Raw genomic sequence first — 16,474 nt, forward strand, 5'->3', positions numbered from 1 at the left:
TGTGTCTCTTTTTTCATAAGTCAAAAAGGCATAATATTTACAAAACTTGTTTCAGAGGACTGTTGTGACATTCAGATGAGATAAAATCTGTAATACCCTAAAATAAAATGAAAACACTTGAAAAATATTAAACCTGGTCATAGTGCCTTTCATAGTTACTGAGAGATGTTGTTTCAGGTAGTATCTTTAAATTTAATGAAAAATATTATAATAAGTCTACTTAAAAAATTATTTGTTTCAAAAACTCAGTAGTTTCAGTTACCACCAAAGCATTTTTCTTGCATAATATAGTTGCTACCATTAGTGTAAGGAAGGTATAAAGTATACTGACATTTTTATGTACTGTCTTGGTAAAAGCACAACTAGAATGTTCCTTAGAAGGAAAGGATGGCGACACTAGTCTCACTTTGGACATGTTGTCAGGAGGAATCAGTCCCTGGAGAAGAACATCATGCTTGGTAAAGTACAAAAGGGTCAGCGAAAAAGAGGAAGACCCTCAAGGAAATGGACTGACACACTGGCTGCAACAATGCACTCAAGCACAGAAACAGTTGTGAGGCTGGCGCAGGATCGCCCAGTGTTTCGTTCTGTTGTGCATAGGACCGCTATTAGTCGGAACCGACTCCAGGGCACCTAACCACATGTTTTCCAAGCATGTTTCATTTATTTGAATGATGATGCTTTAGTTCTCAATCTTCATCCTGGAACCTAATTAACCTCAACTTCGAATTCTAATTATTTTTTCTTACGACTATAATCTACTCAGTTTCTTAGCAATATTACTAATTTTGCTATCTTAACCTATTATTAGCAATTGTGAGTACTTCAACATTTAGTCTACATTATGTCGCACTATTTTCTGGCAAATTTTGCTCAACTTTAACTGCAATCTCTTTAAAATTTTTACCAAAATTATGGGATTTATTACTAAAATTTTTTCCAGTTACAAAATATTTTCCTTTCATTAAAAAAAAAAATCCTTCTATTATGATGTAGTCATAATGACTCCAAAGGAGGAAAAAGAATTTAAAGGTATGTAAAAAAAAATGTAGCTGTATTAAATTACTCTAATTGAACCTTTTGTTTAATATTTTTTAGCATTCCTAATATTTGCTAGATTAGTCAAAGAAATTGTTTTTTTTTGCTTCTAATTCGTTTTAACCATGCCATAGTCTGATTTTCAAATTATATTCCATTTTTTTAAATAGTGCATGTTTTCATAGAACTGATATTTATGCTTTCTATAGAGTGGTTTCGATCTCTAGTCTTTGAAAATATACATTTCTTGAGGATGTTTTATTTTTTCATCAGTTTCTATTGTTTTGGTATTTTTCTTTTTTTGTATATTTTGGAATGTCTCCCCCAAAAAACAAATATATTCTGGTTGCTATACTCATAGCTCCTCAGGCACATAGAAACAGTCTATGTTTAACATTGTTATTAAATAATGTTAAGAGTAATGAAATCCGAGGCAATTTTGGCAGACACCCAAGTTTATTAGCACTTACAAAAAACATTTTAATCCAATTGGCCCTTCAGTACACTGGGAACTTCAAGTTGCCACAAAACGAGCTCTGCTTTTGATATTAAAGTATCAGAGCTTAGAAAAGACTAACACAGCTTCATTCGGAAGGTGATAACTTCTGAATCCCAACACCATAATTAAGACATGAAATCCCAGCTTTGAAATGACAACTTTTTCAGTTGTTTTTCTAATCCTGCCAGAGGCACATCATGTTTCCCAGCAAACACAGTTTAAGCACTTACACTTAATGTATGTCAATAGTTGCTTTCAACATTGTGTGTATGTTTGCTTTAATTTGACACTGGGGAAGAAGGAAAGAGGGAAAAAAATTTTAATTTAAAAATTTTTAATTGACAACCTTTTACATGAGCTGCATGTAAAGAACGGGAACTACGGAAGTTTTCCTAGACTTCCGATGAATGAGAAAAGCACACTTAGATTAAAGGGCTTCTCTGCTGTATTCTAATATAAAAGTCTAGGCATTAAAACGTAGCATGATGCTGAATTTACCATGTGTTCCTGCTTTGACGAATGTTTGTTGAGGGAGCAAATATAAAATAACTTCTACCAAATCTCTTTTGTTGTTGTTGTTGTCCTACCAAATGTCAGACACTTATAAGAAAATATAAAGAAGGTCTTCAAATTAAAACCTATACCAGTCGCCATTGAGTGGATTCCGAGTCTTCGTGTCCCCACGTGTGTGTGGCCTTTCTCCTGAGGCATCTCTGGGTGGACTGGAACCTCCAACCTTTCAGTTAGCAGCTGAGCTCGTTAATCATTTGTAAAATATACCAAAAGGAAAATACCAAAAGAAACTGATGAAAAAAATAACAATACTTCCTCAAGAAAGGTGTATTTTCAAAGACTAGAGAAGAAAACCACTCTATAGGTCCAGGGATTCTGTCTTCAAATAGATACATGAAAATTGTAATTGGTCATTTTCTTCTAAAACCTGAAAAATTAAAATATTTTTCATTTTCAATATTTTACAAACTAACACCATCAAGGATCTATACTAACATCGCTCAGAGCTTTTGGATCTTTTGGGGGAAAGTTTTAAAATGTGGGTAAGCTATTGGTACTGTGTGGTCAACGATTTTCATTTTCAAAGTAGTATGAATGCATGTACATAAAAAAACCGTGTTGTCATTGAGTCACTTCCACCTCATAGCGACCCTACAGGACAGAGTAGAACTGCCTCACAGTGTTTTCAAGGAGCACTTGGTGGATTTGAACTGCAGACGTTTTGGTTAGCAGCTGAACTCTTAACCACTATGCCACCAAGGTTTCCTACATGTATATAAAAATATATAGTGCCTGTGAAATAGAATAGACTGTAAAATTATCAAGTAATCAGCTTTTGTTCCGGATTACAGTTTTAAATGATGTAATTACACCAAAAGTTAAAATCAATTTTAATATCCAAGTGTAAAGAACTGTATATCTACTTTTTTTTTATTTCATCCTTTTGTAAAATACCTAATTGAATATTTTTAAAAATTGGCTACCCTTGGCTCACTTCACCTTTTTCCTGCTGGTCTGTCAGGATATGAATTAGCCCCTTGCTCCTCAAAATGTGATCTGAGGACCAGCAGCATCTGCATCACCAGGGAGCTTGTAAAATTTGTTGAATTTCAGGCCTCACTCCAAACCTACTGAGTCATAATCTGCATTTTAACAAGATTCCCAGGTGATGGGTATGCACATTAAAGTTTGAGAAGCACAGGAATAGAATATAACTTCCTATAAGCTGGAGTTTAAAATTACAAGTCATTAGCAGTGATGGTGATTGATTAGAAACCGTTTATTGGCTCTATTTCATTCTAAAGTGCTTTGATTCTGTTATAGCTACCCAACTATACAATTTTTTTTTTTTGTTGGAGTAGCTTTATACTCCCATATTAGTTTACTCTTGTATACAGTTCTTAGGCATATGTATGACATTTAATGGATTCAAATTCCCTTCCCCAAATAATCCTGCTTTGCATTCAATCTCATTACAAAATGGCCAATACTTACTGTAACTGCTTTATCTCATGAATGTAAAAATTGAGTTAATGGACTAAGAAAAGCTGCAAGACAAAGAGAGATGTAAAAACTATGGAGACTGACTTAAGGCTAAAAGTTCAGTGTTAAACTGAGCAAATTCTTCCCTAGTGTAAAAAGAAAAGACAATGGAAATTCTGCCTAATGAGCATAAAGCAAGCTCCCATATAAAAGTTTTTTCCTGTTGTTTGTGTGTTTGTTTCCTATTCTTAAGCCTCTTTTAAAAATTTAACATAGTCACATTTTTGAAATTTACTGATCCTAGTTAAACTAGCAAACAATTATCAAAAAACATTTTTAAAAAAATTACAAGTTTCTAATGTTAGAATTGAAAGAGGGATGGCAGCCTAGGTAGTTTCACAAAGACTGCATATTTCAGACTAAACTAAAATGCAGGCCCTATTACCTAACACTCTGGCCATTCTCTAAATTTTATCTCCACTTGATTTCCTCTTTTTTTTTTTTTTTTCCTCCTTCCACTCAGCCACAAAGTAAAATAAATCAGTCTAAGGTAATTCAGAAAAGAAAGAAAAGCTTTGCTTTGGTATATTTTGCCTGACTACCTTTTCCTGACCTATACTTCCCACACACACACATACACACACACACCCTGACATGGAAAATAAAATAAGATGATGTAGCCAAGAGATCATATTCTAGAAAATTCACTCAAAATCCTCCCCAAATTATATTTTAAAATCCAGGGAAATATACATTAAGTCCTTAGGAAAATGTGCATTTATAAAACTAAAACCATCCTTCAAGGAATGCCTATTTCTAGAAAACTTAGGTAAATGGGCTTTTCAAGTAAAAATATTTTAAATAGTTAAAATATTTATATTATTTAATGCATTGGTACTGTAGTCCGTTACTCGGCCTTCATAGTGTATGCCTTGTAATATACTGTGTACAATGCAGGTGCTTTTAATAATGTAAATTCAAAACGTTAAAATGTAGAAAATGCACTATTTTCTATACCTGAGTCAGAGTGGGAAACTGCCCAGTTTAACAAAGCCAAAGAAATAAACGAATCTTATAGTTAACTTTCTGATAAGATACAAACCTATTATTGCACTTGAGCAACATTAACTAAAAAGCCATATATGATGGCCTTTTGGAATTATAAATACATTTTAGAGTACGGAAGAGGTAAGATTGTGAAGTGAATTAATTAATGCCATCGTTCTATACCTTACCGAGCTCCTATAGCACTCATTTCACATCTCGGAGCCTTAGTTTTCTTATCTGTAAAATGAAGGGGTTGGACAAAATGATCTCTTGGGTCCCTTCCACTTTCGGAGCCTATTAAAACTTGGGCCATACTTGGTATACTGTAATGCACAGAGCAGTCAATAAATATTCGTTGAATTTGACTTAATGTGAGTATACATTACTTTGTTGATGTTGCTCATTGTTTTTGCTCAGTCAGAATGTAAGCTTCTTTAAGAAGGTACTCTGCTTAATTTCTTTAAGGGCCAAGCTTCACAATCAGCCCAGCCACCACATAGAGTATTGAAATGCTGGACAAATGAGGTTTTTAGTTACTGATGATTAATGAATCAATGTAGTTAAACTGGTAATACCTGTAGAATCAAGGGCAAGGAAAGAATGCTTTGTATGACTACTATTCATTGCAAAACATCTTGAATTGTTTTTCATTGGAAGGGAACTTGAAGTAATTTACAAGTCTCTCATTTTTCGTTTCGGGACACAGTAGTCCAGGGAGAATGAAGTTATTTGCCCAAGGTCACTTTCTAGATGCTAAATAGCATTTAAATCACAAAATGCTTAGTGCTTTACACAATTTAAATTTACCCTATATTCTATTCCCATTCCCTGCCCCAAAACCACGAGAAAAAGGAGTTTATAATCCTAAAGACCAAAAAACAATGATTTGCACATTGGAAGCTTAATGCCGTTTTGGTTTATACGATACACACATTCAATTGATTTCCAAAGGCAGGCTGCTTCAGAGATGACATGTCAGAAGAAAACCACTACTGAAAAATCACTGGCAAGCATTCCCTAAAATAAATCATATGTAAAAATACAGATGTCCTGAAAGAAACATGAATTAGGCTATAGGACTAAATATTACATTAAGAAAGCTTAAACTTTACAGTATCATTAGATGGACCGTAATCTAAATCATTTCTGAAAATAAAATGTATGAGTGTGTCTGAGTGTGTATACCATTAAATTTTAGTAGTCTTACCATTTTATCACATAATTTTTACAGGGTTAGTGCACAAAGACACTAGGAAGAAAATATAATGCAGATAGCCAATTAATTGATCAACGTATTTGAATATATTTATCGTTGAGATTTTTATTTTTTAATCCAAGAAGCACTGTTTTTTATTTTACATCCAGAATTTTGATAAGATATACTAAAAAAAATAAGAAAGGAAAAGCAGGAGTTGGGAAAAGCCCTGGTTTGGAGACTGAAGATCAACATCCCTATACAGACTTCCCGTTTTAGTAATTGGAAAGATTTGGGGGACTCATTAAACCTGTCTGGACTTCAGCTTTCACATTCATAAAACAGATAGAACTATGCCTTCTTTTTTGTACTGAAAGTTTTTATGAGACTAAAATAACATAATGCCTTTTTAAATGATATAAAAATATAGAATATTGCACAAACTGAAGGTATTAAACTAGAAGAATGCATCAAAAAAAAGCATGGCAGAAAACTACTTAAACATTTTGTTTTCATTTCAGTATGATAGTAACTGAATTGTAAAATCAGTTCAAATCTCAATTTGCATTTCAATTACTTAAAATGTAAAAAAAAGGTTAGTCTTCAGATTGTTTAATTAAAATCCACCAGCAAATTAGTTTATTATAGTCATGCAAAACAGATTTATTAGATTATTGAAGCAGTTTTTATTGAACAGATAAAAACCCTTTCTCAGAATTTCTTCTTTACCTTTTCTATTTTTCTTTCATCTGTTTTCACAAATCTACACATTCAAGATGAGCGGATTAGGTAGAAAAATAATTCTTGTAGGTTTGAGCTGCAAATGACAACTATAGCCATTGTCACTCTTAGTTTCAAAATTTTTTCTACTGATCTCACTCTTATTAGTTACTTAACACATTAGAGACACTAACAGCGCCAGTTTAAATCCTTCAGCAATTGACATTTTTTTTAAGGGCAAAATTTAGTAGAAGCTTTTATGATTTCTGGCGTGTCACCCTTCTAATTCAAAACCATAATTGAAAAAGTCTTCCTTTTCCCAATTCATATTTTTTGTTTCATAATTAGAATGCATTCTTTCTACAATCTAAACAAATCTCAAGACACTTTTCACCGTAAAATAGCTTTCTCTATGCGATAAGCCTGTGCTTAACAACTAATGTTGCACAGGGCAGAAATCTTGAGGGACTATGGCATATAGGTCATTTGATATTTTCTCCTAGATGACCATATTTTAGGGACGCTGCCTTCCTGATGAAACTCTGTTGAATAATAACACCATTTTTCAATATGATTCCATTAATTTAAACATTTCAAGCCAGTCTGGAACATACAGGCATCTTACCTAGGATTCTTCATTCTGGATACTGAATGATCAATAAAGTCTTCAGATATTAGAACTCTGCTCAGACAATGACATGTGATTTGGAATGTTATAGTATAATGTCAATCCAATTAAATGTAAATTATATATTTTGTTTTCCCCAAAGTTAAAATTTACATATGTCAATGATGAAAGAATGTATCATCTATTTTTATGGCATCCTCTTTCTTCCCTCCCCAATTCCCAATAATACTGAGTCAACCTCATTGAATGTGGAGATATGGGCGATGTGGGAATTGCCTTTTTTCTACCCCAAAAAAAGAACTTTCTAAGAATAAAGTAAAAATCAAGGGTTTCTTTGCCTTTGAAAATCGAGATGGTAAGTGTGTGTGTTGGTATGAACACACATTGACAAAAGCCTTGAAATCCTGTGTGTGGGGTGAGGGAGACATCCTCTCAAAATATTTAAACTCAAGCCACTATGATAATCCCACAAAGCAAAAAAGAGAGGGGAATAAAAATAAGAAAGAAATTTTTACCGAAAACACAGAAGGAATGACCCATGGGAAAAGAGCATGGGATGGGATGCAGAGAAACAGTGTCAGGAGTGTGCGGTGAGAAATTCAGAAAAGTTGTAAGTACTCCCCAACATACAATATTTAAATCCCTGGGTGTAACCAAAACAGGCATTTGTAGGCATAATAAAAAATATAACAAATCTGAGGAATTCCACTATAAATCTTGTTTGAAATAAAACAGCAAAAGATACACACAGACAGCAAGAAAACTTCTTGGCCAGAAAACTTGACAAATCTGTAATGGAGTTTGAAGTAGAGGTTCCTCCTTTTCGGTAGCTTCTTTGAGGTCACTGAAGGGGAGGAGAGTCCCAGGTAGGTAGTTGGGAGAAAGGAGCTAAGGGGGGATTAGTGGAGTAAGCCCACCCCCAGGTTGGTAATGTGGAGGAGGAAGCGAAAGGGAGGTGGGACAACTGATGTGAAGGAGGAAAAGCGGAGAGATCAAGGTGCTTTCTAGTGCCTATGTGGGAGAAAGCCCAAGATTAAATGACACTAACTGGTGAGAGAGATAGTGTGGAAGCGGATAAGGGGGGATAAGGGCATAGATGAAACAGGGATGTGTGTGGAAATGGGAGAGGGAGATACACGCGTTTGCAAATGGCTGAAGGGGAGTGAGTCTCCTTTTTTTTTTTTTTTTTAATGGCCGAAGATTGGAATTTTAAAGATTAGGTGAGGAAAGTGAGATGATTTAAAAGTGAGTAGGTGATCATGTACTAAAGAAAAATTTTCTTCCCCAAAGTAACATTCTTTTTTTATCCTGCTTCGACTGATTTAATTTAGGCCTTCTTCATTCATTTGTCCCCTTTTCTTGATATTATAGAATTTTTTAAAATTTATTTGCATCCATTCTTTACTCAAGTCATTCATTTAAAACACAACAAAAAAAAATCCTACCGTTTGCCAGCTACTGCCCAATTTTGTCATCCTGTTTTTTTTTTTTAAGACTATCTGCTTGAAAAACCATCAAAGATGGCCTAGTCTACAAAACACAACGTTCCTCTTAATTCCATATCTAATTGTTCTGTGTCTGACATGCCCTTCCAAGTCTACTTCTTGGCTTGGAATGCCTATTTTTCAAAGCCAGAGAGACACTTTCTTTAAGAATCTTTTCTTAACCTCTTAGGAAAAATTAATTTCTCCCTCCATTTTGCTCAATTAGAGCATTTATCACACTGTACAATAATTTTGAGAGTGTCCTCTGCTCACAAAGGACCATGGTCATGTTTTCTTACTATCTTTGTATTCCTGGAACCTAGCACATTGTCTGGCACAGTAGGTGACTAATATGTTTGAAGATTCTTTTGGTGAATACATAAATGTAGGGCACCTCTTTTAAAATATATGAAACAGGATTATTGGAGAAAATCAGCTCTCAGATTTTCCATTCTCTGAATAGTTTCCTTTAACAGTAATAGAAAATGTGGCAACCATATATATTTCATAAATGTACCTCAAAGCTAGTGGTTTATATATAAAGTCTCCTTGTCGTGTGTCTTTCCTCCTTCCTCCAAGAATCTTATAAATCCTGGCTAAAGGCTGTTGTAGACTGCTTGCATAGAGAAAAAGGAGAATTTTCCGCTTTCTAAATCCCTTACCAGATTTCTTCCTGCCACCAGCAGCCTGGAAGCTATCAGGAATTTCTATCTTGCAAAAAACAAAGTTATGAATAAGAAGGGAAAAAATAGTGTGAAACTTGCAATCCCTTTTGCCAGGGTTCCCAGCTGCCGAAATCCAACATTGCTTGGGCATCCATCAGAATCACATTTGGATGACAAAAAGGAAAAAAAAAGCTTCCAACCCTTAGCAAATGATTGAGCTCTAGAAAATGGACGTGTCGTTATGCTTGGTCTGCGTTTTCTCCTCATTCCTGTATTTCAAAAGAACAGCAACTAAGTTTGCTGCCAGTGATATATCATGTAAGGGAAGCCTTCCATAAAAGGGTGTGTGGGGGGCGGGGGGATTCCATTTACAAAAAGGAAGAATTCTTTGCTCCTGCTCCCCTTCCGCCAAATTTCCCACCTGCCTCCAAGCCTTGATACAGGAACTAAGCAGTTTGTTGGGATCTCCGTTGTATGTAATTTCCTTTGGAAGGTAACAGTCCTGAGGCTCCAGTTGCCTCCCCACGCCCTGCCTCCTTCCCTTCCTTCTTGCCCTATACAACCTTCTCCAACTGCGCGCTGCGCCTTTTTTCCCTGAGCTAAAGAAAGCATTTCCCGCAATCAGGAGAAACTGATTAGCCTCAAATTCTGGAAAGCAAGGGTTTACTCGTTAAACCGTGAAGAGCAAGCTCAGAAGGGACGCCGAAGCGGGCTTCCGTCTTGTAAAATCCTATTCCTGAATCTTCCCAATTTGGCGGGCCGGCCTCGGGAAGTGTCTGTGCAGCCTTATCATAGAGAGCACGGTAGCCTCTCCCCTTCGGCAGCAGCTTCTAGAGCCTTTCTCTCCGTAACCCCCAGTTGCCAGTCCCTTCTTCAGTTAAGGGGACCTCCCCCCATACACTCCTTCGCCTTCGACTGCCCCATCCCCCACCGCCGATCCTCCCCACCTTCTAGGGTGCTCGCTCTGTCGAAGGCAAAGAGACAGCCAAGGTATTTTAAAGACGTCGGTCTTCACATCCCCCTGCCTCCTCAACTTGGGAGAGGGAAAACAGCGGAAATTTAACAATGGTAACTATTATTATTGTAGCTAAAGTAGTTGCCCTCTAAAATGCTGCTAAGTATATTCACCGTGAACAGTAAACGTGCGAGCTGAAAAGAGAAAATCGGTAGCAAGGGGAGGGAAAGGGCGGGGAAAGACCTCAAATCTGGGTTTGAACCTAGGGGTTCAAAACCGGCCAAGGCCAGGCCTGCAGTGGCCTGCCCCGCCCCCCGGTGGCTATGCGCGCCTCTAGGGAGCGGGCGAGCTGGAAGGAGGGGCCGAGAGCGAGTGCGCGGGAAGGAGGCCAAAAGGATGCAAGGGCGGCTGCGCGCAGGGAGCGCGCGGGGCAGGGTCGCTCGCGCTCCCGGCCCGATCCTCCACACGGCCTCCTCTAGGCCAGACGTGCCTCGCCGGGACTGACATCATTGTCAGAAGGAGGGGCTGTCCGAGCGAAGGAGACTGGAGAACTGGGTTTTCGGGCCCGGCTGGTGGAGGCGCTCCCTCGCCGCCTGGCAATCGCAGCGCCGTGGCGGTGGCGGCTGGTGGGCTACGCGCGGCAATTCTTAATTTAGCAGAATGAGAAAGTGGTCTTTAGACCTTAGCGTGCCCATCTGTCGGTCAAGTCCTCAAAACCGCCCGCACACCGTTCGCGCTTCCTCGGATGAACCAGACAAAGACAAGAAAGCTGGAAACATGTATATATACTATGACTTCAGCTTGCTTTCAAACCTCCCTCCACACACACATACACATAGACACAGGAAAGGGCAGCCCTGGGGCCGAGACTTCCTGGAGTGATTGTGCGAGTTTTCAAACAAGATTAAGAGTGGAATTCCATTTATTCTTTACCAAGTTCTGAAGGTGCACGCAAGTACTTTTTTTTTTTTTTAATCACACATGTTTCACCTTGGGAGAGGGGTCTACGCTTTAGTCATAAAGCACACACTACCTTTTTGGACGTTATCTTGGTGTTCGGAATTCTGCTCCGCACGCTCCTCAGGTTGTTTCCTTGCTGCAGCGCTAAGCGCACACTAGTGGCTCCGGTGATTCCATCGCCCACTCCCCATATTTTCTGCCCGTCTCCCAGTCTATGCAGATTTTCAAACACTTTATTCAACATACTCCGATTCCTACAGAAACAGCTCCTGGGCTAGGCTAAAATACCATCTTGGCATTTTTTTTTTTTAATTTTCATTTATAATTTTGTCCTAGCCACTCTTCTCTCTCGTCTTTGCTTTGTGGATATGCGCCGCAGTGGCGCAAATTTTGATTCCCAGCCCCTGAGCCAACATTTTGGAAGGACACCCGGTTCAGAGACGCGAGGGCCCCGCCCGCAGGCGCGCGCGTGCACACACGCACTCCAGCGCCCCGCACCCCAAACCGCAAATGCGGCCAAAGCAGGAAAGCACGGACTAAATCACTGTGGAAGGAAAGGTGCTCTAAAAAAAAGTGACCTTTTTTTTTCTTTTTTGCAAGAGGGGGCGGGCTGCTCAATTTTCGACTATGCGCTCGTATGCAGGTCGTGTCTCCAACCCAGGGCAGACTATCGCTCAGCTCTCGTAAAGTCTAAAGACAAGAACCCATTAGCAGCTACTAGCTTTTAAAAAGTCACCTTTCCCGATGGCACTCTTATTAAGAGGCATTCGTTTTCGGGAAAAGGAGCTGTTTTATGACTACGCGCTTTAAAAAAAAAAAAAAACGTGGCGTTATGAACTGTTTTTGCTTTTTTTGTTGTTGTTCTATCTTAGAAAGCGTCATTATGGGATAGGTAGGCTTTTTTTTCTGAAGGATTAAAAGTCATTTCCTTAGAGAAAGAGAAACCCCCTTTTTATTTCAACTACACTCTTAGAAAGTCATTTATAAGAAAAGGGTGCCGTTTTTAGGCTATGCGGTTATAAGTTTTATTTATTTATTTATGTTTTTAATGATAGGCAGAATTTTCCACACCTTCCATCTCCACACCCAGCAGGTGCTGGCTGAGCACGGCCCCAGAAGTAGGGCGGGAAAGAGGGGCGGGGAAGCTAGCGCCAGGAGGAATGCCCCGGGGTCCTGCGCGCTTGGAGGCTCACTTAGATCTCAGCTCTGCGCCAAAGGTCGGACCCCAGAAGGGAAGCATCGGCCCGACAGGGCTCCAAATCCAGAACCCCCAGAGAAAGGAGCGCCGCGGGGCCGGGAGCGCGATGTCTGAGGCAAATGCTTGGCTCAGGGCATTGCCCCTCTCAGTTTGGACTACTCCACCAGGTTAGCCTGTGACTCTGGGGCATGATTTTTTCCAGCACCTGCCCGGATCTTAGAGTTTCTTTCAGCCGCGCTGAAGCTGGCTGTATCTGTTAAAGGGAGAGACTTTTTTGCATAGCCAATATCGGGAAAATTCATGAGCGGGCACTTTACTGACTAAAGTGAGTTTTCGCAAAGTAAGCAAGCCGAGCGGTGGCAGGGCCAAAAAGATATTCTGTCTGCGCGCACCTCCGGGGTTTGCTTTTTCTCTTACTTTCAGGTAAGAGAAGGGGATGAGGATGGGGGAGGACACCAGAAGGGTCTCTGAAACTACTCGGTAGTCAGTCAAGACCCCAGGCAGCAGGAAACCTCCGCGCACTAAGTGCGGGACGCACGCCTCACACACCGCGCTCCGTTCTGGCACCCGGACCGGATACTCACCCAGTGAAAGAAGCCTCTTGAGTAGAATGGGGTGGGAGGTGAAAGAGAGAAAAAGCTTTAGCTCCACGAAGACTGCGATTGCTGTAGCGGGCTCTTCCGCCACAGCTCGCAGTCTGCGGAGCAGCTGGAGTCGTGGATGGGGCTTCTGAGGCTGTTCGAACCGCCCGGGGTGCCTGGGCTGCTTGTGTCGCCTGTATCGCCGCTGCCGCTGCCGCTGCCGCTGCCACTCAGCGCACTCTGTTTCGCTTGCCTTCCGCTTTGCCGCTCGGGCCGCTGCTTTCAGCTAGGCTCAGAGCTCCTCCCGCCCTGACAGTTCGCCGACTGCAAGGAGCCAGTGCCGAGCCAGCCCTTTTCAATGGCGAGGGGGAGGGACTAGCAAGAGGGGGAGAAGGGGGGAAGGAAGGGGGGTGAGCGAGTGGAGGGCGGGGGGGAGAGAAAAGTGAACCAGTGCCCGGGCTGCCTGCTGGGAGGGGATGGCTCAGCACCAACTGCTGAGTACCCCCCTCTGGTCCCCACTCCCGCACCCCACATCCCCCGCCGTTACGGGGGCGGCCCTTCCCCGCTGACTGGGAACCAGGGGAGAAGGGCGGGGGCGAGATGGAGGTAAGCTTAGGAAGTTACTGCTTGCCGCCCCAAGAAGGCGGCAGAATGCGTGCTGGCTGCACTCTCGCGTGTGGGACCCGCTGCTGGGGAAAACGCGCCGCTTTCTGGCAGCCGGCTTTTCCGAGCAAAAACGAGGGCATGCATCGCTCCCTCAGTCCCCTGGTCGAGCCCCTCCTAAGCTTCCGCTTAAGTTTAACTCATTCAAATTATCATCCAGAAGTTTTGTTTTTCTACTTATGTGTGCTTTTCTCGAGATCCCGCTGGCCGCCCTGACTCCAGCTAGAGCACAAGCTTCCAGCAGCATCATTTTCTCATACAAAGGATACTTAAGACACACTAGTGCAAGTAGGGGCAGGAGCCTGGCAAAGCCCACAGTTGGAGCCCAGAGGCTGTGTCCGCACATATCACTCTCAACTGTGAGCGGGGTCTGGTACCTCGGTGGCCTTTCAGATTGTACATCTGGGAGCGGGGGAAGAGGTGAACAGGGGATCTTGTGTTTTGGCTATACAAGAAAGCAAGTACGAGTGAGTGAGCTTCAGCGGGTCGGGATGGCCGAAGACCGGGCTGCATCGCGGGAGTGGGCAGCGCGTTTCTGAGGTAGGGAAAAATGCAAGAGAGGGAGGAACCCAACCCAGAGCCGCCAGGCTGGTGCTTGCCAGCGCGCTCCGGACTGCCTAGTTGGCGACGCTCCGGCGGACATCAGGGTTTCGGGTCTCCAAAAACCACTAAACGACCAGGAGCAATTTGGCTGATTTATGGCTCAGATGGGTCGCAGGTATCAAGCAGCAGTAGCTAATTCCCTGGTCCCAGGCGTGGGATTAAAAACAAACAATAACAGCCAAAAACCTCCCCAGCTGTTCTACTCTGATTCTCCCACCAAGGAGCAGGTCCTTTAATTTGCCCAGAGTCCGGAAAATGAGCCAGGTGAATTCTCTAAATTCCTCTCGAGAAAGGTGTACGATTTTAAGGAGGAAATACACTTTCCATGTATGTAATCATGACACCATGATTAACCAAAAATTTGTTTCCAGTGCTCTGCCTTGTTTTTAGAAGAAGAAGGAGACACTCTTTCCTGAAATAAAAGGAGAAAAAGTAGACAATGTTTTCGGGTACCAAAAGCACATTATCCATTCTTATATTTTGTCTCTTGAATGGAAGGGGAAATGGTGTCTGCATAGGAATAGAACATCAAGAAGGGAAAAAACAGATTTATGAATTATTTTAAGTTGATTTCGTCTAATGACTCCTTCATGGAAAGTTTTTTTTTATTGAAGGGACAAATCTTTATGACACCTTTTCCAGTATGTCCTTCTCCATCTTCAAAACTGCCTTGTTTCCAATTTCTATTATTTTTAAGGTTAAAACCTTGGTTAAAATAGTCCTCACATGATTTTTTTTTTCCTTTTGCTTTCTTTTACACATAAAGCCATTACTGGGGGAACCATCAGGACCGTAGTTCAGTGTAGTCTGCAGAAGATTAAGGCAGTATTTGCTTGCCCAGGTCGGGATGGACACTTTACTATTGCACTTCACTCCTGTAATTCTGCCTCCATTATTCACAGTGTACCACACATGCATTGTCCTGTTCATGGAATCAGAAGCTGTCAAATAGTTACAGCTCTGACTCTTGTGGTTTGCACTACTGGATGAAACTCTGTCATAGGGGATGGCAGGAACTCAATGAAAATAAAATCACTGATTGATCCAGGACAGTGTGGCAAAGCCATGCTATGGAGGTACTCTCAGAGCACTAATAATCATTTGAAATGTTTGAATTAGACACCTGTTAATTGATTTCTTATGATTTTCCTCTTAAACCTAAAGTAGAGGGAGAGAACTATCTCCTGTCCATTGTTTGGTATTTAAAGCAATCATCATGAGAGACTCATGAGGTTAATATTATTATTCACAATTCCTTATTAAGCACAAATTCATAAAGGGCAGGTAATTTGCACAAGGCCACGGGGCTAAAGAGAGACAGACTCAGAAGATTTCCACTCAGGGGTGTATAACTCCTAAATTCATCTATGTGGTTGCTTTACGGTTAATCTGGATTCTTCTGTAATATTGAGCACAGCTTTTAGTTTTAGTGTATAATCTTAAATAAAATCATCTCTGTAGAGTAGAAACGTCACTTACAGACCAAGGAGACTCTAGTAGTTGAACTAAGTAACCCAGAAAATCATCTGAGATATCCAATTTATTGATAAGATGAACAGAAATCCACATCTGAAAATAAAGATTTTTATTTCCATTTTCTCTTCTCCTATGTTCTGTCTGATGGTGGCGCCAATGAGCAATGAAATAACTAAAAACCAGGACACCTGGCAAAAGCTTTAGGCGTTCTAACTCCAAAAGGACTAATGAGGACTCTGCTTACTTAGAGAGAGGGGGACTCCCCTGTATTGAATGCCTTTTATGGAACTTCTGCATTATATCCACTGTCCTGTTAATCCCTACAACTGTTCTATGAGGTAGGTATTATTAGCCTCTTTTTTCTTTTAATAAATGAGAAACAGAGACTCAGAGGGGCCTGGTAAAATGCCCAAGATTATATAGTTATAAATGATAAAAAAAAAAAAAATAGCTTTGGGAAATTCAAATCTATGTCATTTCTAGTCCACTATGCAGACTCTCAGCATATGGTTTCAGATTGTGCAGTTACCCATTTTGACAATGCATATTACATCCAAAATTTTATAGTTAACAAAAGTCCTTCAAAGTGAAAAGGACACGGTAGGAATTTGTTTTGGGGAAGAGATGCTGTGAAGGAACTGTGACATTTATTGCATTTCATTTTTTTTTTTTTCATTGTTCCAATTTGGAACTTGGAACCAGAGTCCTGCTAAGGGTAGAAAAGGGAAGTTATAGTAATGTGTACCCCATAACCATGGAAATACGTC

General features: G+C 40.5%; 1 protein-coding gene across 3 annotated transcripts in view; it reads right to left on the reverse strand.

The window, feature by feature from the left end:
- PCDH11X (protocadherin 11 X-linked) overlaps positions 1 to 13,275 on the reverse strand; it is an 857,900-nt gene extending 844,625 nt beyond the window's left edge. For all 3 annotated transcript variants that reach the window (XM_049872539.1, XM_049872538.1, XM_049872540.1), the window contains exon 1: positions 12,969 to 13,275. The gene's annotated coding sequence lies outside the window, so the exon portion shown is untranslated. The remainder of the gene's footprint in view (positions 1 to 12,968) is intronic.
- Between the last annotated feature and the right edge of the window lie 3,199 nt (positions 13,276 to 16,474).

This window comes from Elephas maximus, chromosome X, assembly GCF_024166365.1.
Source record: "Elephas maximus indicus isolate mEleMax1 chromosome X, mEleMax1 primary haplotype, whole genome shotgun sequence".
In the NCBI taxonomy this organism is placed as follows: domain Eukaryota; kingdom Metazoa; phylum Chordata; class Mammalia; order Proboscidea; family Elephantidae; genus Elephas; species Elephas maximus.